The sequence below is a fragment of the Ictidomys tridecemlineatus genome, chromosome 8 (genome assembly GCF_052094955.1).
Source record: "Ictidomys tridecemlineatus isolate mIctTri1 chromosome 8, mIctTri1.hap1, whole genome shotgun sequence".
NCBI classification, from domain to species: domain Eukaryota; kingdom Metazoa; phylum Chordata; class Mammalia; order Rodentia; family Sciuridae; genus Ictidomys; species Ictidomys tridecemlineatus.
This window is the reverse complement of record NC_135484.1, coordinates 101,916,399-101,940,172: the sequence shown is the minus strand read 5'-3', so window position 1 is coordinate 101,940,172 and position 23,774 is coordinate 101,916,399. Positions and strand designations below refer to the sequence as shown.

Below are 23,774 nucleotides of genomic sequence, written 5' to 3'. Positions count from 1 at the left end.
ACTTTTAAAGAATAATGAATCTTGACCTTCACCTCACATCCTATATAAAAATTAACTCATGATCAGTCCTAGACATACAGTTAAGAGCTAAAAGTATGCTGGGTATGATGGCTTACATCTATAATCCCAGCAACTCAGGTAGCTGAGGCAGGAGGATCATACACTTGAAGCAAGCCTCAGCAACATTAAAAGACCCTGTCTCAAAAAACAAATTAATTAAATTAAAGGGTCTGGTGATGTAATTCAGTGGTAAAGCATCACTGGGTTCAATACTCAGTAAGTAACCGCCCCCCCCCCAAACAACAACAACAACTACAACAACAACAAATAAAAGCATGCATCTTCCAGAAGAAATGTGAATGAAATCTTCATAAAATTGTTAATTGAAGATATATTACATAGAATACAAAATGCGCAAACCATTAGACAAAAAAAAATAATAGAAGATACTTCATCATAATTCCAAACTTCAGGGGCTGTGGTTGTCGCTCAGTGGAAGAGCGCTTGCCTAGTATGTGTGAGACACTGTGTTGGATTCTCAGCACCACATATAAATAAATAAAATAAAGGTCCATCGGCAACTAAAAAATATTTTTAAAAATTCAAAACTTCTTCCCTTCTACAGACATGATTAAGCAACTGAAAACTCAGACCATATTTTTTAGAAGAAATATTGGCAGTGTGTACACTCATCAAAGCACTAGTCCTGAAGCCAGATTTGAAGATAGGTAGTTAGTGTAGTTAGGTAAATCTGGTCTAATATGAATAAGATAAAAAAAAATGGAGACCGTTGTTATCAAGGATGGAGTCCAGGAAACCAGAACAACACCTGGGGAAATTGAAATGTTGATGTCCCCAAGGCCTAGGAACCCATCCTAAAGAACCCTTAATGAAGTGGCTCCCAGCAAACAGGGAGGTGCTAATCAAACCACCCAGGCCTTTCCAGCCCAGATTACTCTTCCCTGCCCCATCTGTCCACCTTTCTCCCACCTTTTGGCCTTCCCACCTGCATTCTATCACAGCAGGATAGAGGGAAACAAAGGACAGGAATGTGGGAGGATTAAAAGAAGACCTAAGATATAAAAAATGGGAAACCTTCCCTTTCCACAGATTCCACCTGCCTTTCAGTCCCCTTCTTCCTCTAGAAGGAAGTCTTTTCTGCTATCCTTTAATAAAGCCTTCCACTTTCTACTCTACACTTGCCTTGGCTTGCTTCTCTGGTGTTATACTTCAACACTGGGGAAGCAAGGACCAGTAAACAGTGGTAACAGTACCATGATATATAAGGACTTCCTACAATTCAGTCATATGAACGTGAATAAACTGATGTTTTTTTTAAAAAAAAAAATGGAAGATTTTAATATATCTTTCAAAAAAGATTAATCAGAAATGACAAAAAAAGCTCATGAAATCATGTTCAATATAACTAATAAGCACCATAAGTAAATAAAATCATAATGAAATACTGTTACTTACACATCAAAACAATTAAAAATAAAAACACAAGATCAAGTGTTTCTGAGAATGTGGAGTAACAGGAACTCTCATACAAACAAAAGGGCACATCCACTTTTGAAAATAGTTTGGAACTTTCTTAAAAAAATTGAACTCACACTAACCATACAATCCAACAAAACCACTTATAGGTATTTAACCTGAAGAAAAAGCAAAAACATGTCTCTGAACAATAAATTGGACACAAATGCTCAATAACACCTTTTTACATAAGAGCCTCAAACTGAACAAATTCCAAATGTCCATCAATAAGCAAATGGATAAATTTTGGAACTACTTACAATAGAGTAATGAATACTAATTACACAATGACTTGTACAAATCTCAAAAACATGCTGAGATGAGGCAAACACTGTGTGATCCTTTCTATATCAAATTCTAGAAAATGAAAATCTAATTATGAGAGAAAGAAGATTCCTGGGTTCCGAGAGTCAGCGCTCGGGGGACTAGTTGCAAAGATCTCTGAATAGACGTTTGATGGTAATAGAAATATACTATTGATTGTACAATTAGTCCAATATTGATAGCTGTAGTTATTAAATAGATGCATACATTGGCCAGACCCACCAAAGTTTATGTCTTAAATGGTTATATTTCACTTTGTGTAAGTTTACTTCAATATATTTTAATTCTAAAATTTAGAAGCAAGTGAATTAACAAAAACAGCAAAGGAAAATTCTCCAGTGACTAACCCATGATGCGCATGCAGTATCAATGAGACTACCTGTGTGTTGATTAAAGTCATTGATATTTTTGGGTAACTTTTTACAACAGAATAAACTAATTGATTCTGATTAGTACAGCTATTATTCAAGAAAGAGGGATGAAAAGATGTCTTTTTAGACTCACATTTTATCTTCTATTGACCTGTTTTTAGGACATCACTGGAAAATATACTCCAGGAAAATGAAAAGAGTAAAAAGCCAAAAAAAATTAAAAATGATAATATGAATCTGAAAATAAATGTGACTCTATCCCAGCAAAATAAAGAATGTAAGTCTCTAGATAGATCGGAGAACAAAGGCAAAGTAAAAGAGGTCTCTGTGGAAAAGAGATATGATAGGAAAGATAAATCTTTGAGATAGTTAGGAAGAACTTGGAAATAGGACAAAATATTATTAATAAGATGGAGAAGTTATTCTTAATACTGCCCACTCTTGTCCCCAGCAAAAATCTATGTAAGTCAGAATTCAAAGATGACTCATGGACTCCAGACCTTTAAGGGAAGTCAGGCAATTTCATAGAGAAAGAATTTGTGAAACCTATCATCAGGTACAAATGAGCAGGGGATAGGAAGTTTGAAGTTACTAATTATAAAACGAAAAATAAATTTTACTAGAATTATTATGCATGTATAAAAAACATCCATTCACTGTTTTAAATTATTTACCCACTTTTCTTATCACAATAATTTTATTAAATATGTTTTATGATCAACCCAATTTTAAAGATAAGGAAGTAGATCCCTTGTCATTAAAAGTCTCAGAACTGCTGCATGACAGTCATCAGTTGAATCCTAAGACTTTTAGTTACATTTAAATACTCTTCACCTTGGAGTTAGAAAGACAACCACATACTCAAGTAGAGGTATGATTCTTACATAAAACACACGCACGTGCGCGCACGCATACACACACACACACACACACACATACACACACACACAAAAAAAAAACCTCACAAAAATGTACCATTACTTTTAACAGCATAAAATTGTCTGAAAAAAGGAAAAATCCAAAGTGGAGGTGGCAAAATTGTAAATAAAGAGAATATGTACTCATGAACTCAAAACAATTTGTTCTGAAGTGTCTGAAATGAACCCTGATTATTACTGATTATTACTCAATGAACCCATAAATTAAGCACCCAAATCTAAATTTTAATTACAGGACAGAGTTTAATTGCTAGCGGGCTATAGTTTTGCAGAGGTGTGAATACTTCTTACATGGTGAAAAAGTTACTGCAAATAGATGAGCACAGGTGCTACTCAATATGTGCTGCCAGGAAAAGATATTGTCTACATGAAATAGTAACAAACCTAAATAAAAATATATTTCTTAGATTTGCAGATCAAGTAGATTCAGTACTTAAATGAAAACCCACCAAACTTCATAATATTTAGAAGAAAATGGAGAATATTAAAATCCTCAGTGTTAGGAAACTATTAAGACACCAAAATACATACTATAAATGGTGAATTTGACCACATTAGTATCAGAAACATCTTCACACTAAAAGAAACTCTAATTAAAGGGAGGAAGTGAGGGAAGGAGTTACTGGCACTGCAAATAATCGTAAAGAATTGATAAACAGCTTCTATAAATTATTCTAAGAAACTGACAAATCCACAAGCTATTGGGCACTGAATCTAGGCAGAACTTCACAAAAAAGTATAAATAGCAATAAGCAAATTAAAATAGTTTGCTTTCAGCACATGTATATGTAGAACACACACACACACACATACCACACTCCATAATACTCATTTTAGTAGGCTAAATAAAATTGTATTATATCTTTCCTAAATAACTCACCTTCAAACTTGATTACATTAAATTTGGGAGTGCATGCCTTACATTTTTATCTAGAGTTTCAGTAGTTCAACACAGCATATACTTTACAAGAGAAGTCTTCTACAAATTCCTCAAACCTGAAATATAAGTTTACTAATTCTATTTTACCTCCTCTCACATTATTATCACTTCAAAAACTCACTCTTTTGAGGTTGATTTTTTTTCAACATTCTGAATTTACATATTCAAGTAGGGCAAATTATGAATTGAAAGGGCAGGGAGCAATTCCCCATTCCTCTAACATTTCTAGCTCATTTTGAAATCTGTCAATTTTCTGATATATGCTATTATGAAAAATAACTATGATGGTGAAAGGTTGTACTAGAGACAAATCCAAGAAAGACTTAAAACCATTAAAGCTACATCTATAATAGTTTCTTTATTCTTCAAATCTATCAAGGAAAGGAAAATTCTGCCAAACTACCCCAAATTAGAATATATATAAGCCCAAAGTAGATTTTACTCATTTTTTTTCAATAAACTACAATCATTGCAATAACTAGGCATATTTAATTATCATGTCTTTGAAGAAATTTAAATGACAAGATATGAAAATTAAGTACTTATTTTTGCTAACATTTGGCAAGACCTTGTTGTTGATCCCATTTTTATTGTTTTCTAATATTTTAGTTCTTATTTCATTAATATTACATAATTGATATCATTAATTTCACCTATTTATTTTGTTCTGCATTTATTTTTTAAGCAATGACTATTCCTAAAAGAAAGAATTTGTTGGCCATAACTTTATGATATTATACATAAATTTAAAAATTTCAGGGATACAGGGTCATTTTATGAAGTGCATTAGTTTTGTGTCACAATGACAAAAATATCTAAAAGGATAACTTAGAGGAAGAAAAGTTTATTTTGACTCATGTTTTCAGAGATGTGTCCCATGTGGGCCAACTTCATTGTTTTGGGCCTAAGAAGAGGCACAAAATCATGGTGGAAGAGTGTGGTGGAGAAGCACTTCTATGTTCATGCAGCCAGGGAGCAAAGAGAGAGAGATAAAAAGGGAGAGGATGGGACCACTGGGCTAATGAACCCTTTCAAAGCATTCCCCCAGTGACCCACGTCAGTCACACCCCACCTTCCTATATATAGAGTTACCACTCAGTCCATTCAAACTAGGATGGACTGATTACATTACCGCTCTAACAATCCAATTATTTCATATCTGACAATTTGTTTATTAATACAGTAGCTTCTGGAGGACACATCATACCCAAACCACAACATGAAGCATCTCTAAAATCTAAATTAAATGGCAATAAGCTTTACCTTTTCAAAATTTCACAGTTCTTACTTTTTTCAACACTGACACAAATGGAAAAAAAAGAAGAAGATGGAAAAGGAGATAGAAAGAAAAAGTTGCTATTATACTAAAAATTGCCCAAGCACAATACCAATAACACAGAGGTATAAATATCTATTTGTAATTCTCACAAATATCCAGTGGGATCATTACAATCATGCTATAGTTTTCTTTTCAGGAATCTGAGACACAGTATAGGGAGTCTGCCAAAGATTACTCAAATAAACTTTAGGAGGAGAATCTAGACCTAGAGGCAGATCTGCCTTGATGCTACATAGTCATGTGACAAATGACATGCATTTGAATGATATTCATTTAATAGGAGTATAAAGTTGCCACATGGGACAAAAATAGGCTTTGATACACGATTCCCAGATTAATGGTTATAAATTCACCACCTTCTATGAACAAAAAAGTATTTAAGTGGAAGAGAGTGAAAGCAATATAATTGCAAAAATTATATCAAATCATCTTCAATTTTTGTGACAGAATCACTCTTAAACATTTATATTTTATGATTATGTTTAGTAAAAAAATTCTACATACTTGTGTAGGAAAAAAATAATGTTATAGTTGTATATTCTTCATGACTCCTTATCAACATGAAAAGCACAGAATGTTACAAATATCACCCCTAATCATTAGTAATCTATTTTGCTGTCTTCAGTTACACCCTAAGGCAATCAAATCCTAAACCCACAATATGAATTCTGTTGATTAACCAGGACCTAATGGTGTAAGCGTCTCCTGCTAGTAGAACATAGGTTTGTAGACACAGGGTCTAGAACCACATTACCCACTTGGCACCTATGAAATTAATGATTTGGGGCCAAGAGCTTACCTTCTCTTATTGTACTTTTATTTCCTTATCTCTAAGTAGGTAATAATAATGGCACCTATACACAAAAACTTGTTTCACTGGAAATAGACTTTGAGAAGTGTTTTACCATGCAAGAGATTTGTTGAAGAGTGGCATTGGAATCAAACAGTTAGTTCCAAAAAGATGAGGAGGAAGCAGGGAAGAGCAGAAGAAGAATGAGGTAATGCACATCCAAGGTCATATGTGGCCAACTCCATGGAGAAATCTGGATCTAGAATGGTCTTTCATAGTTGTCCAGATTAGGCCAAGATAACCAGGATTTTTTCACCCAAGCATTAATTAGACACTAGTAGTGAGCTGCCTTTCAGAGACACAGCCTTGGGTGAAGAAGATTTTGGCAACAGAGGCAATTTCTATAGGAGGCGACAGCTAAAGTCTACCTACTACATTCCTTTTAGCCTGGGAAACAAGTCTCTGGTGGAAAAGAGATCAAAATGGCACATTAACGCATCTTCCACACTACCTCATTCAATTTTTGTGAGTTAGATGAGACAGAAGGACATAGAGACAGAAATTATGCAAAGTCTTGGTCTGTAGTCAGCACTGTGCAAGTATTGGCTATTATTATTATTGAACAAATAGGCAACATCACGTGAAATGTAATGTCTCCATAGAAGGAAATAATAAGTCTAAAGAAAAATTGGGGGAGTGGGTAAAATAGTTATAGTGAACATTTATCTTTATGACATCTTTGGAAAATATTTCCTTTCTTTTTGGTGACTTATACTTTCCCAATCCAACCTTGTAGTTCTGGAGGAGCTGTGACCCCTATACTCCATACCTCCTTACTCCTGCATAGTGTGGTCATGCGACTTACCTGGGAATAAGGAAGGAACTGTTTCTTCTAACTACTGAGACTCTTAGGGTCTTAAGTAGACATGTGATAGAGGGCAATCCATTCAAGTTCTTGACTGGAATTTTTTGTTGTGTGGAATGGGGTGGGGAGATTCTGTCTCTCTAACAGTTAAAAGGCAGATTGATTATGAACTCCATAATATCACTGCGTTAACCTCATACTTTGTGTACAAATCTTACCTATAATCATTAATATGGAAAACAAATTGACTACAGAGAGGTTAGAACACAGTGTGCTGATGACCATGACATCTAGTAAGTTCTAGGTACTAATATTGAAGAGACTGAGAAGCTCTGGACATTTTTGAGTTAAAACTTCTCTGGTTTATTTTGTTTGTGAAGACCAAGATATGAGTCTTCCATAAAGGATATTATTCATAGATCCAGAAAGCACACTGGCAAGTCGTTTGGAATATAAACTCTTCAAGATATGAAATATAAATAAATCCATTATATCCTTAATTTATCCTACTGCCCTTCTTGAGAGATCCTGCTTAGGAGGAATGCAGCTGTCCTTGCAATTTGAGGTATTAACACTAGAGGTCTCTCCCTACTCATGAGCCTTTCTCCAGGCTTTGCCTCCCACATCCCAACCTGCTGTGCTTATGTTTACTAATATGCTATATCTATACCAAATGTTAACCATGCCAGATTGGAAAATGTTCAAGACATAGAATCTTGGAACTTCAAATCCAATCCTTGATCTCATTCCTAAAGTTATGTCATGTTCTATGATAGACATGCAAAAAGGACATTTTACAATAACCACAAAGGAACAAAAAACCCCAGCAACTATATGCATATAGTGCCCCTCGACCACACTCATGACCAAAACAGTAAGGCTGGTTGTAACAGTAAGGATGCCAAGGAGTTTCACATGGAGATCATGCATCTAGAGTAACAGCTGACTGAGTGATCAATTTTACTCCTTATCCCCTAAACTATGATATTAATAGCTCCCTCTTGAGGTACATGATGTGAACAACTCAGACAGCTATACATTCTGGTGTGGTCCCAACCACATAATGGCATTGTTTTATATTCTTAGGGTGTAGAAGATAAACCCAAGGAAAATGAAAGAGAGAAAAGAATCTTACTTAAGGCCTAGACTAGAACAAGCAATCCTATTTTACAGTGGTCTTCATTTGACACAATGAAGAGTGACTTCAATCAAACAAAAAGAAATGTTAGGGTTCCTTTAAAAATGGGAGGAAAGAATTGCTGAACTATAAAAACCAAATAAATCCTTTGAAAAATTTAAAAATTAATTCATTTCCCATGAAATTTCCTTATATTTGATTCCTCCCCAGAGTCATTCCTCCTTTTTAGAGAGGAGGACAAACTTCAGAGTGTGATAAGAGAGAAACATTGAATAGGTACAGGCTTAAGAGTGCCTTGAATTTCACCTGGAAGCCAACAATCTCATATGAGTTCATGCAACAAAATATTTGTATTTTTGTTTTATGCTTATTAACAGTTTGCCCCCAAATTGAACACATAGTTTAACTAATTTTAAAAAACAATGTTTAAATTAAGCTTAAGTTTAGCTTTCTCTTTTAAAATTTCTACCACTATTATCACTTCCTGGCAAGTCCATTGAGATTTGTGGAGGATGGCTCCTAATGCAAAAGGCTAGACTTGTGAAATATGTTTAACCTAGCAAAGAATCTTCAGAAAACCTGGCAAGCCAAACTTGCACTTAAATAACATCAGAGAAAACTCCAGCACTGTAGGTTATTTACTAAGGGTTAATCTCATACTATATATTATTTAAATGTCAACATTTCTATATTCAAATGCAATTTGATTTATAGTAACTTTTCAGGACCACAAATATTTATTTAGTGAAGTAATATTGCTAAAAAGGAACTAAAAGGAAGAAATGAAAATGTTGTAAATCGATTTTATCTAATCGTGCACATTTGACAAATGGTCATCATTTAAGGGAAACATTAATTTTTATCTACTAAAGCGTGTCCACCATCATGATATTAAAATTTCCTGTTCAGGTTGATTTTCAGTGCTTATCAAGAAAATATGTTCATTCTCTCTGGAAATGATCTCTAGCTGGAATGTAAAGAATGTTTTCTAGATATGACAATTAACTTCCTGAAAGAGAACCTTTATTTACCAAGACAGCTACCAAGTCAGCCTCAGTCTCTTTCCTGAAAGCTTTAAAAAGTTGAATTCTAGATCATCAACAAATACAGTGCAGCTGTAGCTCTTACAGGTATTCAATGTGAACACCCAAAATATTTCTGGATCCTTGTCTATTACCTGTGTTTCCTACACTGATTATGTGAGTAGGAGGGAGATATGTGCATGCATACATGTTTCTCTGCATGCATACATGTTTCTCTGCTTTACTGCAAAGTCAGTTACATGCCTCTCCACACTTTCTCAGGTGCAATCATGATGGTATTTATCAAGCTCAGCCTCTCCTCCTCCCATAAGACAGTATTACTTATAAGGGAGACACCATCATCATTTTGGCCTAGGAGCCAGCCAGACAATGCACCTTTTGGATGCCCCATTCTCATTGTCATTCTGCCCAGGCTCAGCCTGTTCCCTTGCCTCTCCAAAGGTCAGCCTGAGGTCTTCACTCCACTGCTAATGGGTGCACCCGTGGCCTGCTCACTGTGCCTGCTGTGGCAGAGGAGCTCCATCCCTTTATACCTCTTTCTCCCCAGCTCTTTTCCTTCCTCCCTCCTTTCCTCTCTCCTATGCTAGCTCTCTCTTTCTCTGCCTTGCAAATGACTCTGAGGAGCTATGCTGGTGGATGATTTATATTAAGAAAAAAAGCACTCAATTTTTTTTTTTTTTTTTTGAACTGGGCTCCCTGAGAGCACTCAGGGCTGCCTCGTACTGCTCAACGCCTACCTGCTCAACTGCAGGGAAACAAGCTTCTGAAGGCTTTAATGGGATTTCGCCTGAGGCTGTTTTATTAAGATGTCGGCTTTTTCTGCTGCCTCTGCAGCTGACACCATTCACTGTCAGCTGTCCCCTCCCCTTCCCACCCCCACTGCCACCCCCCCAACAATGCACCAAATTATTCGCTTCATTTAGTGCTCATGGCTCAGTGTGGGCAAATTGGGAGAAGGAGCCCTACTGGGCCAGATGAACCAGGCAGAGAGGTGAAAAGCCACTGTGCTACTTAACTGGGGGTTTGAAGGGAGGGGAGAGGCCAAAAAAGGAGGGCTAAATCAATGCCACTGGGGCATGCTTTCATTCTATTAGAATCACATTCAATATCAACATACCCATTTTAGAAGCACATTTACATTACTCATTTACGTGAAACCCTCATTTGAGAAAGCCTGTTTATAATTTTATAAACAAGGCTTTTTATAATTACCAACAACATATAATATGCATTGTATATTCATTGCAGGGCAGGTTAAAAGTTATGTTATTTAATTTAAAAAACTTATGCATATTTCTTAAGAGAAAATTGACATGAAATTATATATTTTAATGAAAGCTCTGAAATACGTGTGTCTGTGTGTGTGTGTGTATACACACACATTTGGTACTTGGATAGTGATGAGAGTGATAAAGGTAATGGGTTTTTGCCTTTGTGTGTGTGCATGTGGAAGGAGTCTGAAGTGTGTTTGCAAGAGAGGAAGACTGTTTACAACAAGACAGTCCTTTCTTAATTACCTGATATTTTTACAGCAAAATCAATTAAACACAGCTCAGCAGTCATAATGGTCAGGCTATGTAATCAATGGGGACACCAAATTAGTGGTGAAAAATTTATGTTTACATAGAATGGATCTACTAAGTGTTCAGGATACTTTAAGAGTTATTTATCTTGAGTGATAATTCAAGAAAAATTTACCATGTTCCCATTTTATGACAGAGTACCTAAAAGCAAAATAGAAGGAGAAAATTGACTCAAAATAATATAGCACTTCAGTATCAGATACCAAGGAAAACCAATATATCATGTTTTGTTTGATTGGCTTGCCCTATGAACTTGTTTAACAGAAATACTTTCACTCAGAAGTCACTCACTCACTAAACAAACATTTACTGAATACTCTATTTTGCACCTACTATGTACTGTGCCTGCACTGAAAAATGAAAAGCAAAACTTGACATTATGCCTGTCATGGAACCTCCAATTTAGTGGAAGGGACAGACATTGATGGAAGGAAGTGGCCCAGTTTTAAAAAAGTCTTCATTCAGAGCATTTGAGGCAGCTTGAAGTATCAGATTCAGCTTCACTGAAGACGTAGTAATAGATCCGAGATCTATTAATATGAGCTAATTGGTGATTATAAGTGTGTATTTGGGGAGGTTAGAATGTACATATGAAGAGGCACTTATGTAGGAGGAAGATGTTGTTCTTAAGGAAATAGTATGTGATTAATGCACAAATGGCAAATAGGCAAGTATTGCAAAGTACTCCTGGAGAGGTAGACCTGAGAGCTTACAACACTTAGAAGGCTTGATTACCAAGGTTGTTCTCCTTTATTCTCAAAGCACTGAAGAGTCTTATAGCATGGTGAGGTTTTGCTTTTAAACTCTGTTTAGAGGTATGGATGTTCTATAACCTAGTTCTAACTAGTAAGTAGTCCTTTTCACTTACTGTGTAGAGAATAAATTGGAAGAGTACAAGAAAGAAAGCACAAAGTAGCTAGAAGATTTTTGCCAAGATCTAAGGAGGACTAATGGAAGTTGGAGAGATAATAAGGAATTTGAAAAGAAATTAAAAAAAGTCTAAGAAATAGGTGGTAGGTAAACTGTCAGGTTCTAGTAATGGCAAGTGAGGGAGATTGATATATCAAGGGTAATTCCTAGGTTTTTGTTTGCCAAATGAATAAATGATGCCTCACTTATAAAGACAGAGGGACACTGGGAAGTCAGTCCTGGAAGAAGCAATCCTGGAGTTTGGTTTATTTGAGATACCTTTGAAATTCTAACGTTTAAAGTATGAAATAAGAAGGCATTAAATGACTGTGGATTGGTCTAGTGCTTGTGAAGAGGAAAGCCTTAACCATGAGCGGATTATCTGTGCATTGATGCATCATAGTTGGTGCTAAGAGTTATTGGAGACATTGATTAAATGGGATTGTGAAAGCACTAAAAATGCCAATGTTTATGGAGTGACTAGAAGAAATTTAAATAAATCTCCAAGGAAACTGAGAATTAGCCAAAAAGGGGAGGTAATCCCCAGGAATGTGTGATTTCATGAAATAGAAATTTCAAAATAGAAAAAGTGCTCAGCAGCTCCAGGGAGAGGTCAGGTGCAAAGGAGCCTCAACAAATATCCAATGAACTATGCAACATGGAACCCACTGTTGACTGAGCACTGCTAGATCAGTGGGAGGTACAGAAGACAAAGCCGAGGGAACTCAGGAGTCTAGTCTAGGAGCTAAGAGTGATCACTCTCTCAGGATATTCACAATGTATGCATATTTTCCGTTACAGCTTTAATAACCATCTTTTTCATGTTCAATTGTCCTGGTTTAGACAATAAATTTTATGAGCACACAAATTTTGAGTGTGAGTCCCTTTTGTGCATTTTTAATACTTTTGTCCCCTTCTGTTGCTCTTCTCTATGATTTAGATATTATCATCAATACCCAGATTTCTCTGTTCCGTATTTTTCTACCTCTGGGAATATCTGTCAGTTCTGTCTCACCCATCTACAGTGTGGGTACTGTCTTCCATTCTTACGTTCTTGCCAATGCTCTGATCCAAATCACCATCTTCTTTTGCCTCCACTTCAGTAGCATTTCCTGGTTTCATTCCATCTATTCATGCAACAACCACAGTAGATATTTTTAAATATAAGTCAAATCTTGTCACATGCCTCCTAAAAAGAATGAAAGAACAAATGACAGCCTTCAATAGCTTTACCCTGCTCTTAAAGTAAAGCCAGACTCATTATTGCCTACAAATGCTTGCTATGATACTGACTCTGTATAACAACCAGGTTTCATATGATATCATCTAGTACCTAGTTTCTCTTCCTAAACTGTAGCAAATTAGAATTATACAAGATATTCAAAGTGATGCAACACTCCCTAATTCAGATGTTGCATGTATTATTTCCTTGACTTAAAATATTCAAGTGAACTTTTACTAGTGAACTCTTATTCAGCCTTTTGGTATATGTTTGAAAGTCAAACTCTCAGACTTGCCTTGCAATACTTTCATAATCTAAATTAATCTCCCTATTACTCCATTATACAGTATCCTTTTATGTTTCACAGTAATTTTCAGTTTTAATTATAAATTTACTTATAAATTCATAATTTACAAATAAACTATTTTACATCTGTCTTGCAACATATTCTAATCCCACTGTAGATGAAAGCTATACCTGCATGTTCAATATTGTATGTTCTAATTACAGTATAGAACTTACATTTTCTGGGTACACAATTTTTTTTCCACAATTATTATTTATATGCTAAGCACTATGTAATGGTTCAGATAAGGATTTTCTGGCCAAGGGTTATTCTAAAGTGAAGACCTATGAAGTAAATACTATTTTACTATAATTTATCTTTTCATTACCAAGAGCTAAAACTTATGTATGTCAATATAAAACAAAAGAGCCATCCAATTTATAATGATATAATTTGAATTTTGACATCAAGTCTATGTGTATAATGGATGGTTGTGCTTGGACTTGATAATTGGTGAAAATTTTCTGCATAAACATGCCCAGTGTGCTTGAATACTCCAGCCTCAAAAATATCTTGTTCCTCAAAATACCTACCTGATTGACCTCTACTATCCCTGTCACCACAGATGAAAGTGGGGAGGCTCAGTGACCATCTCTGCAAGATAATCTGAAGCAACTAAACAGCCCTGATGCTGCATGACAGCTCTGGGTTTACTGGTAGAAATGCCAACTTCCACTGACTGGCACAAGAAAATTAGGCTTTCAGGAAAATGTTCCACTTGGGAGGAACCCCATTTCCTGATTTCCAATCCTTTCTCTCTACTCAGTCACAGAGTTGAGTTCTGAAATAGACTTGCCAAAGCCCTATCTCTTGAGTTGTGTGCTTTCTAAAGTTCTGCTGATCTAGAAGGAAGAAACCAACTCTGAATTTACCCCTGCCATGAGAATGTTCATTCATAATCATAATAATTTATAATAAAAGTTTTATGACCCTGGAAATGTAAACTCTGACTCTTAATTTCCAACAATCTTAACTCAAATTATTCAGAAAGCAGAGGATAGGGTGAAGCTTACTTTCTAAAACTCTACTCTGTGGTGCACTTCAAGGTGCAGGAGAATGAGTGGAAAAGTAATAAGGGTCAGAGAAAGATCAGAAAAGCAAGCAAAGATTGTTCATACATTATGGCTTTGGCTATGACTTCAGAAAAAGTAGAAAATAAAATGAAAAGTTGTTTAGTCATTTGAAGTATCTTCCAAACAGGCTTTGTGGGAGCACCATACTCTTGGAGTAATCTATCAGAAAAATAGGAGAGGGATTTATCCTGTTGATATTTTCCATCTCCTGACTCTTGTTGGTTGAAATTCACCCAACTGGGGTGTTAATTCCTACATGTATGAGTTAGCTTTCCTTCATTGAACATTTCTTCATATGAACCTAGAATTAGGGGGAATCATGTCCTGTCTGGGTCTGTTTTGTGTGAATCTGAACTTATACTGATTTTCATAAAAGATGGTGGTGACAGTGGTGGGGCCATGGATAGTTTTTTCATCTATCCTTGCATTTAAAAAATAATCTAGTATGCTGGATGTCAGGCCTATACTAATTTGAAGAATAAAATGATAAATATTCAGATAGATCTTCCTCTCCATGAGCTTATGGACACACCTGGATGATTTTGTGAATTTTTGTTCATGTGTATGTACTCAGGTTTCTAAGACACAGAAGTTATTTGGAGTGAATTTGAACATGAGTGCATTTTAATTTTGTTTTTGGATTTCTTAGGGGTAGAGATTACCCCTCTGTAAATTAAAATAAATAAATAAATAAATGTGTGTAAGTCAGTTAAAAAAATAAGAGTAGGTAACTCAATAACTCAGCCTATTCAGCACAAATCAAATATGTGCACCAATTAGCCATCGTACTTATGAAAAATAACTGCAATAGAGAAGTTTTTCATTGTTTCTTCTACATATGTGCTTTATTACCACTTTCTTAATTCCCTAACTAATGGAGAGAGAGGGAGAGAGAGAGAGAGAGAGAGAGAGAGAGAGAGAGAAAGAGAAAGAGAGAAGAGAAAGAGAAACAGGGCAGCAGCAGAAAAAAAATCAACATTTAAATCAGGACAAACACATATGGAATAACTGAATTGTAAAGAATAATCTCTTTTATATTAAAAATCATTTCTGGGCTATGACTTGAGAACAGACAAAATTTTTTAACGATTTTAAATAGGCAGATTCCCTCCTTTACAAATAGGAGGCAATGTGGTCTCTTCAGATTCCTATACAAAACTCAAATTCTAAAAGCATTTTTTTTATTGTAGCCTCATTAACCAAGAAGTTTATGTTTTGCCATATATTGTGGATATTATTATAGATGTGAAATTGGGTTTCAATTAGATGAAAGAGACTAATGCATTGTGGAGTTTTTCCCGAGACAGGGTGAAAGTGAGATCGACCCATGTGATAAGAAACAAGATTTAAAAGCCTCCCCCAAAAAAATGTGAATAAAATTTAGGCACATAAGCCCCAGTATATTTCTTGTGTCTGTGTGTGTGTGTGCAAAAAGACTACACATTAACAAGGTAGAATCCCCTGAGTGCCTGTCACTTCTTGGTTAAAAGTTGATAGTTCATGGAGACACAGCCATCTGTTGGCCACTTAGGTACCCTGGCATGCCCTGGAACGGTTCTGCCTCGGGCTTGGAGAGAAAGACTCCTTATAATAGTAACTCATTAATATGTTCTCCTATTTCCTGAAAGGGTAAATATCCTTCGTTGGCCCCTGACACTCAGAGAGAGTGTGGGTCTAGGAATAATTGGGCCCTCTGAAAATTATCAGTTCAATTCTATTGTGTACTTATTTTAAGAAAAGAAAAACAAATTAGTCCATGTAGAGGTTCATATGAAATTTAAAATATCAGTATCTGGATCTTGTTCCTACTAAATAACTTTATGACTTTGGATAAGTCAATAAAGTTAAGCAATATTAAATTTAACTTTAACAACTTAGTCCTGTGTCAGGGAGAGCACTGCTGGAATAGTCCTGAGGCAGGATTGTTTTAAAAATCATGTCCCTGTTCCTGATCATGTTGCTATTCCAGGAGCAAAACAACTGGAGATGTCCTTCCTGATGTCTGTCTTCCATGACAAGTGTGGTAAAAAAGGAGCACCGTGGGAGCGAGAGGAGGAGGAAAAAGAAATAGTAACTCTTGGAGAACCTGATATCTGAGTTAATTGTTCAAGTTAAAACAGAAGCCTTCAAAAAGAGTCACGCTTATAAATCATCAGGTGTGCTGGGCAGAGTGGTGCACACCTATAATCCCAGCAGTTTGGGAATATAAAACAGGAGGATCACAAGTTCAAGGCCAGCTACAGCAATGTAGTGAGGCCCTAAGTAACTTAGTGAGAACCTGCCTCGGAATAAAAAATGAATGAATAAATAAATAAATAATAAATTAAAAGGACTAGCTAGGCAAGAGGTTCAGTGACAAACTACCCACTGTATTAAATCTACAGTATCCCCTCCCACAAAACAAACAAACAAACAAAACAAAACAACAAAAAACATATGAAAGCTTTGTAACTTATTACTAATTACAAAGGTGTATGGAGTGTAGGCCCAGCATTTTGTCTACCTGTTATTCCACACAGCATCATCAAATCATCACATATTTTGTAAACTCCTATGTGGACATCATTGTTCTGTACTGCTAATTCTAAGTCACATAGACTTTGATAATGGCAGAGACATTGCTGACTGTCATGACAAGGGGTTGGGGATACAAGTGACCTCTTTTGAACAGAGATTAGAGATGTTACTAAATAAGTGTTCTATAGTAAGCATGGCAGCCTCCAAAGCCAAGAATTATCTTGTCCAAATTGTCAATAGTTACTGAGGAAATCCTATATTATTTTTAGGTAATGTTGATATGGTAGTTTAAATCATGTATTTGTGTGTGTATGTGTGGTGTTGGGGATTGAACCCAGGGTCTTGTTCATGTGAGGCAAGCACTCTACCAACTGAGCTATATCCCCAGCCACTCCTGTATTATTGTTGTTCTAAGAGCTGTACCATTCTAGGTGGAAACATGGAAACACAAAAGCAAGGTAGGCACACATGATCACACAGGATAACATGCATAGGGTATCAATTTGGTAATATCAATAACACATGGCAATGTTGCAGAGGAGGATTGTGAGTGAGGCCTGGGGAGCGTGGAGAGTCTCATCCAGTTACACTTAGAAAAGTGAAAGGCAGGGTTTAGTTTAAAAGAACAAAGAGCAGAGTATTTTCAGTTAGATTGGAATAGCAAATCCATAGAATACACTCAGCAGGTGAGATGAGAAGTTAAATCTTCACCAAAGCATGAAGACCATTATATGTCATGCTAAGAAATACATGTTCTAGTCTATAAAATGATCAAGAATCATTCAAAGTTTTTAATCCATCTTTATGCTTCACAATTTCTTTCTCTATCCCTGTACATTGAACTAGTTCCCTGAATTTTGCTGCTACTTTACCTCTCTTCCAATGAAGCCATTTTGATAGATTTTAGTATTTAAAATAATCTACAGTGGTAAAAATTCCAAGCATGATAAGCCTCCTCATTGTGCTCTAGAGAACTTTGTTCCTACTTACTTTCTTTACTTTTGTCACATTCCACCTTCATCATAGATATTTCCTTCACTTGCATTTGCATTTCTACTCAATTCCTGAATGCAGGATGTAGAACTTAGCCTTCCTGACCATTTCAATATTTTAAGAGTTTATTGAAGGGGTATTGACTGAATGTCTGCAGGGATCCTGGAGAAGGTTTGCTCCGGCATTTTGAGTCATAAGCAGCAGGAAATTCCTACTTATCATTTGAGCACATACAAATTTCCTTATCTTAAATTAACTAAAGTTTGTTGAAGTCTAGGATTTATTTGATGCTTACTCATCAAAAGTGAACTAATGTCAATTTCACTTTAGTGTTAATAGTAAGGGAAGAAAGAGAGGTAAAACTGGAAGAAAAAAAAAAACATCGGTAGAGACACCAACAATGGGCTCAAAGAGATTTGTGTTAATTTGCAAAAATTATTTTCCAACAAGTTTTATTTTAATGTCTTACGTGGAAGACTAATGAACACAGTGGTTAGAAATCGAGTTGATCTAGCAAGAACAATTTTTTCTTACTTTTTTTCTTAAGAATATTCTTTGCCTCTCTACAGTTCTGCTGTGCATTGTTGGAAACCAGCTGATGGAGTCTCCAATGGAAGAACACTGTCACTTTGCTCCTACACCTATCCTTCTTCTAATAACAAGATGGATAATTTGATATATTGGAAAAAATGTTTAATTTTTAGTTCTCAATTATTTCATGTTCAAATTAAAACACTTGAGTAAAATAAATTCTAAAATGTATTCCAAATTGATTCCAAATAACTACTTTTAATAGTAAGATCTCAATAAGTATATGCATATATAAATAATAAATATATAGGTATATATTATGATGGAGACTATGGTTATTCCACATATTTTAATCTGCTAGTTATTTCAGTGAGAAATGCTATTGATTAGATAAGGCAGATCCTTAAAGAAATGTAATTATTTTGCATTTAAGGATGAAGGAAGACAGGATATTGTGTTAATATAAGGTCATCTACTACTCCAATAAAGATAAAATAAAATAAGGTTTGCCTCATTGCTTTGTTGATGCATATTTAAAACAATGTATAGTGCTAATCAAAAAATAGACTCTGGATTATTAATTGAATGAAATTTGGTGAAGCAACCACCTACTCAAATATGGATTTTCAAGTAACTACTTTTCTATGTATCTATTTCCTTATAATATAATAAGAATTGGGGACACAAAATAACAATTTTATTAAGCTTGTGAGTTACATAAACAAAGAATCTGGACAAATCATGGAGAGGATGGCTTTTCTAAGCCTGATGATACCTTGGTCCTCAGCATGAGAGATCCTATCAGCTAGGGGTTATTTGAATGGCAAGGACCAGTGTGTTGATGAAGTGCTAGGAGGTTGTGTTCAGCTGACTTGATCACACACATGAGGACGCTACAGTAGAGTGAAATTTTTATATCAACCTTTCCACATAGCAATTCAGAACAAGAGTGAATGTTCTATTACAAGTTGGAAGCCACCTGGTCCTTCATAATGTGGACACAGCATCACTTCCATAACCCTGTGTTTTTTGTGCAGACACAAGACCATCCTACTTTAAGGGTAAGGACAGAGACCGCACCTTTTTATGGCAAGACTGTTGAAAGATTTGCAGCCATATTGTAAATCTGGAAGCATAAAAAGAGAGCTTTGTTAATGACATTTATAATCATGCTTTCCTGCTTTGGTTGCAAACCTAATCTGAGGTAAAATTTACATGATACCAGTTTATTCTTTCCCTTTGGTAGAGAAAGAGTGATATTCATTCTTAAGTAGAAAAGTGAAAAGATACATTTATTCTATTCATCACTAAGGCCAAATAAGTCATATTGAAATGACCAATTTATTTTGCCTAAGGAAATACCTGGCTTTGATGTATATTACACAAATTAGAATAAAGTGGGATTGCAGAGTTACTGACTCCACCCCTCTTCAGGAAAGTGGTGTTGATCCACTCTAGGAGAATCTGAATCCAACCTTCATGAGCAGATCTTTAGTTCATTTGCATGTGAACCCATCTCTCTGAGATCACCCAACCTCCTCCTTCTGATAAGACAGGTCCTCTGAGTGATTTTTCTTCTAACTCCATAGGAAAACACAGGTAATAGACCCGAAAGTAAATAAATTACTTTGATAGGGAAGTGTAGAATGCTTGTTTTGTGCTTTAAAATTTCTATTTCATGGAAAAATAGAAAGTTTCATTTAGGATTGAGTAAATGGAATCCTTTTTAATGTTTTTTTTTAAATTTATTCTTTTTAGATAAATGACAGTGAAGTGTATTTTGACATTATACTTACACAGAATATAACTTATTCTAATAAGAATCCCATTCTTGTGATTGTACATGATGTGGAGTTTCACTAGTTATGTATTCATATATGAACATAAGAAAGTTAAGTTCTATTCGTTCTACTGTCTTTCCTATTCCCACCCCTCACCATTCCCTTCATTCCTCTTTAATCCAGTGAACTTCTATTCTTCCCTCCCTCACCTTTATTATGTGTTAGTATTCATATATCAAAGAGAACATTCAGCCTTTGTTTTGGGCGGGATTGGTTTATTTCACTTAGCATAATGGTCTCCCATTCATGGGCAAATGCCATAATCTCATTCTTTTTTATGGATGAGCAATATTTCATTGTTTATACATACCACAATTTTTTTTTATCCATTCATTTGTTGAAGGGCACGTATGTTGGTTCCATAGTTTTGCTATTGTGAATTGAGCTGCTATAAATATTGATGTGGCTGTGTCACTATAGTATGCTAATTTTAAGCCCTTTGAGTATATACTAAGGAGTGGGATAAGTGGGTCAAAAGGTATTTCCATTCCAAGTTTTCTAAAAAGTCTCCATACTACTTTCCATAGTGGTTGCACCATTTGAGCAAATGGAACTTAAACTGTTTTTAAATGTGTACAGCTTGCTGTGCATATTTGACAGCTCTACAGTAATTACTGATTTTTCCTTTGAGAAATTTAGGTTGAGTGAAGGGGACACAGTTGGCATGTACCCACCAAACTGCTTGAATCCATTGGGCTCTCCTTTCATATAGCAAATAGTATACATGTGAGGGTCAACTAACAGTGGAGGCACGGGGTGGGGATGAGCCCTAGATGTCTCTAGTCTTCTTTCCTACCACTTAACAGAGCTGCTGGTTCTAATATTATAAGTAAGGATGTGTCAATTTGCACACCTAACACAATGAGTCAATGCAATGAAAATTAAGACTTGAAGAGCTCAGGGAATATATTGGCAATTTAATTTAATGGATTTTAGGTGTCAGTTTTAAAATCTTGTCATTCATTACAACATGCATGAACCTGGAGGACATTATGTTAGTGAAAGTAGCCAGACACAGAAAGACAAGCACTGCACGAACTCACTTGTGTGGCATCTAAAACAGTTGAACTCGGAAGCAGTGGATAAAACAGTGGATATAAGGGTGAAGAAAAGGAAGGAAGGAAGGAAGGAAGGAAGGAAGGAAGGAAGGAAGGAAGGAAGGAAGGAAGGAAGGAAGGAAGGAAGGAAAGGGAGAGATGGGGAGGGGGGGAGAAAGGAACTGAAAAGGAGAATAAAAAGCCAATGGGCTGGGCTTCATGATGATGTTACATGTTTTAGTCTATTTTCTGTTGCTAGATATGAATATCAAATTGAATAATTTAAAAAGCCCAAAGGTTTATTTGGTTGATGATTATAGAACGGTGGGGCCAGCATATGGCAAGGGCTTTGTGTTGAAACATCCTATTGCAGAAGGACAGAAAGGAGATGAGCATGTGCAGAAGAGAGGACTCAGGAGGGCCAGGCTCACTGCATAACTACCCACTGTCCCCACCCCCAGTGGTGACAACATTGATCCTTTCCTTGGCTGAGCCTTCATGACTTAATCACTTTTTAAAGGGCCATCTCTTAATACTATCACAGTGGCAAGTTTCAATTGGAGTTTTAGAGGGGACATTAAAACTATAGCAGATATGAAGCAAGTGGGTTGAAATAAGGGAATTTCACAGAAGAGCACCTGACAACATGTTCAATAAATCTTAAAACTGTTATTACCACTTCTATGACACTACTGTAATTGCTGCTGCTCATCCAAATTCTCTTATTTCTATGGGTTCAATTTTATTTATTGTGCCTTCCCCCAAACTGGAGTTCAATGATAGCCTCTTTAGTTTAAAAACAAATTTATCATCTTGTGTGTGATTCACACCCTGAAATTTTCAGTTATTAAGGTAGTAAAATGAGATCTTTTCCTTTCAAGAAGCACCAAAAATATGCCTCACCTTTGATTTCTTTAAGAAGTACATACAATGTTTCATCTGGTTCTATTTTTCTGTCTTGTCCTTTGGATGCTTTTGGTAATTTTATTTGTAATTTTGTACAGAAGCCTAGAGGAGAAGAAAATAATATTGATAAAACTTCAGCACTCTTTAAAGTCCCAGTTTGCTACAGTTTTATACCAGTGTATATATGTATTAAAATTTACTTTGTCTCTAATCCCTTTCAATTAAAAAGATAGGGTTGCCTTCAGCTTTATGAAATTTATGTTATGAAACACCTTAGATGTGCTATAACTGTTAAACTGAATTTTATTTAGTATTTTGATTATAAATTAGAGGAATGGTACATTAACTTCTTTCTGAGGCTAAGATTAAAAAGGCTCCATTTATTTGCTGTTGTAGTGTTTTGCAACATATGTTATATTTATAATTGCCTTATTAAATCTTATACATTGTAAGTGATAATCATATTGCCTAGGGCTATAAAATCATCAAAAATATATAATGGCATTTTAAGTTGTTGTATCTACAAATGGAAATTTTTATTTTTAGCTTTTTAATAATGTTTTCAACTGAGTGTTGGAAAGAGTCATGAGCTATTCAGAAGAGAGATATTATTTCCACTAAGTATTTGGTAAGTGATAATAACAGGAAATCTTAGTTAAATCTCTTCCAGAGCAGCATGGACATTACAGGATTATTTCACAGAATGCAAGAACCATGGCACATAGAGAAGACACATAGACACAAACAGGTTTACACGTCTAGCTCAGTGGTGCTCCCATTGCTGGCAGCCACTCCTTCCTAACCCTACCTAGTTATGCCCATGAATCTATACTGTGCTATTCCAACTGACTCAGCACCAATAGACCTCACCTCCTTTTTCTTCTGTTTCTTTTCCATTGTTTAATGCCTTAGATAACAAATTTAATTTCAATTACTGGTTCATTTCATTTCTGTTTTGATGTAGCTTTATGCATTCCATATTGAGTTTTGTAACTACCATGATTTCTAAACTAATAGCTCAGGAGAGAGGGTATGATTTCTTCCCTCAACCCCTTTGTAGCGAAAAATAGCTATAAAGTCTCCATACCTCTAAAATCCACGAAAGGGAGGCCAGCAGCTAATAACTGTCTCTGCTCCAAAAGTGTTGCAAATTATAAAAGTGGAAAGCTAAATATAATTTGGAATCAGTAAGAAATTTGATAATATAAATGCTATAATAATATTTACAAGGATTTTTAAGACATTTAAAAACATCATTTAATTTAATTCTGTAATTTTCCAGAATAACAGATTTTTTAAGGCAAATGATGGTCCTCATTAAATTGACAAAATGTTTTTTTTTTTTTTTAGCAGCTTTTAGACAGTTGTAATGGGGGAAGAGACTAAAATAAGAATGAATCTTCCACTTACAGATTAGGCATTTACAGAGTAGCTTTAGGAGGTAGGTGAAATTTTAATCTCTACCTATAAGCACTAAATGGTACAGATTTTAGACAAAAACTCCTGATAGAGATGCAAGTGTTGTTAAGAGT

At 35.4% G+C, this 23,774-nt stretch overlaps 1 long non-coding RNA gene across 2 annotated transcripts in view; it reads left to right on the top strand.

The window, feature by feature from the left end:
• LOC144366185 (uncharacterized) overlaps positions 1-18,961 on the top strand; it is an 86,796-nt gene extending 67,835 nt beyond the window's left edge. For both annotated transcript variants that reach the window (XR_013425116.1, XR_013425117.1), the window contains one exon: positions 18,497-18,961. This is a non-coding gene — a long non-coding RNA (uncharacterized LOC144366185). The remainder of the gene's footprint in view (positions 1-18,496) is intronic.
• Positions 18,962-23,774: the final 4,813 nt, after the last annotated feature.